Source organism: Engraulis encrasicolus, chromosome 18 (genome assembly GCF_034702125.1).
Source record: "Engraulis encrasicolus isolate BLACKSEA-1 chromosome 18, IST_EnEncr_1.0, whole genome shotgun sequence".
NCBI lineage: Eukaryota > Metazoa > Chordata > Actinopteri > Clupeiformes > Engraulidae > Engraulis > Engraulis encrasicolus.
Window position 1 is genome coordinate 31,999,044 of NC_085874.1, and position 2,500 is coordinate 32,001,543.

Genomic DNA, 2,500 nt, shown 5'->3' on the forward strand with positions numbered 1-2,500 from the left:
CCAGTTAAAGTCGCGGGAACGTTTAGCGAACGTTCCATGAGCAAGTGGCGACTAGGCGTGTGAGCGAGAAGCTAGTAACTAGCAGCGACGTGTGTGAACGAGGCTTTAGGCTAGGGACACATAGACGCGAATTTGGCCAAGCGAAGCAAACTTTGCTATTCATTCCTATGAGGGAGGGAAAGGCAAGCGAGCAGGAGCAAGTAACCAATTGGAAGGCAGAGTTCGGTACTTCTCGCCTGTTCATTGGCAGTTAAGCGGCGTACACACACAAAGCTAGCTTTTCGCTTGCTCGCCTACTCGCCACTCTTTCATGGAACGTTCACTGAAAGTTCCCGCGGCTTTAACTGCCAATGGACAGCCGAGAAGTACCGAACTCTGCATTCCAATTGGTTACTCGCTTACTCGCCTCGCTCGAAGATAAAATATTTTCAACTCGGGATCCGCCCACATCGCATCGCTTGTACAGTACTTGCCTACTCGCCTGCGAGTCTCGCTGGGACACATTGACATTCTATTGAGTTCATTCGCTGAGCGAGTAACTAGAAGCGACGTGTGTGTACGGCCCTTTAGTAAACGTTCCATGAGCAAGAGGCGACTAGGCGAGTGAGCGAGAAGCTAGTAACTAGCAGCGACGTGTATGAACGAGGCTTTAGGATGGGCTTGGCCGTGGCAGAAGAGAAAGAGGTAGAGAGAGAGAGAGAGAGGGGTGCAGTGGCAAACCAGAAAAGAGAGTGGGAGAAATACAGTACAATGGAAGAAGAGAGGGAGAGAGAGAGGTGAGAAGAGAGGAAGAGAATGTGAGGAGTGGGAGAAAGAGGGAGAGATTGAGAGAGAAATGAGAATAACAGTGTAAAATAATTCAATTAGCTAAAAGATGAAACATAAATAAAAAGTAAAATAAAACAAAGCACAAATGAATATAAAATGATTGATTAAAAAAAGAAGACAAGTAAATGCAGAATGTATAGGGACAACATAGTAATAGCAACAATAAAATATGAAAATGGCAACAAAAAAAAACCTAAAACTTTACCAACAACAAATGGCATAAAGCCACAAGGATCAGGGCACTCAGATGTGGCCCCTGGTGGCAACAGGGGTGAGGAAAAAGCCCCTTTTCACTTGCTTTAAGAAGAAGATGGAGAGTGGGGGGAGTGCAGTGGGGAGTAAGCTGGAGGAAGGGGAGGAAGGCCATCTGATCTTACTGAAGGCTTACAATTAGTGTTTAGACCTGACACTGTTCTCTCTCTCTCTCTCTCTCTCTCTCTCTCTCTCTCTCTCTCTCTCTCTCTCTCTCTCTCTCTCTCTCTCTCTCTCTCTCTCTCTCTCGCTCTCTCTCTCTCAGTCTCCCTCTCACAGACAGACAGACAGACAGACAGACAGACAGACAGACAGACACAGACACAGACACAGACACAGACACAGACACAGACACACAGACACACACACACACACACACACACACACACACACACACACACACACACACACACACACACACACACATCTTTACAAACTTTTCTTCTTTCCTTGCATGCAGACACTGCTACACACAAACACAATACTCAACACAGAGACAAAACACACACACACACACACACACATACACATCCACACACACATCCACCCACCCACCCACACACACACACACACACACACACACACACACACACACACACACACACACACACACACACACACACACACACACACACACACACACACACACACACACACACACACACACAATACTCAGAGACAAAACACAGACAGAGACAAAACAGACAAAACACACACACAAGCGCGCACGCGCACACACACACACACACACACACACACACACACACACACACACACACACACACACACACACACACACACACACACACACACACACACACACACACACACACACACACACACACACACACACACACACACACACACACACAAACGCATATCTGCCTGTAATGACAGTAATTAGACTCATCTGCAGAGACACCACACCATACCACCCTCTACAGACACATGTAGCCTACTGTCTCAGGCAAAAGGAGTTCTGCAACTTTGTATAAAACCACATGGATGCATGGACGCATGCACACACACACGCACGCACACACACGCACGCCCGCTAGGGGTGGTACGGTTCACAAAATTCACCGTTCGGTTCATATCACGGTGTCAAGGTCACGGTTTTCGGTTCTCTACGGTTCTTTTTTTTTTAGTTCATGAGCGTTCCAAATGCCCTCTTTCAATTGGCTAATAGAATCGGACTTATTACTAAATATCCTGCATATGGTTTGTATAGGCTTACAATGTGAAAATGGTGTGATTTTAATTGTGTCATCCTCTGATTGGTCTTATACGCTAATGTTTTAACAGAGAGACTGGATAAGATACTCCTAGAATCTGTTTTACATATTTTTTGGGCAGTACATGAATTGCGGTTTGCCACGGATTGCACGGTTCGGTTCGGTATGTGTGTGAATTGTACGGT

At 46.2% G+C, this 2,500-nt stretch overlaps 1 protein-coding gene across 1 annotated transcript in view; it reads right to left on the minus strand.

The window, feature by feature from the left end:
* pak5 (p21 protein (Cdc42/Rac)-activated kinase 5) overlaps window positions 1-2,500 on the minus strand; it is a 130,188-nt gene that overhangs the window by 16,971 nt on the left and 110,717 nt on the right. The gene's annotated exons all lie outside the window — the stretch shown is intronic.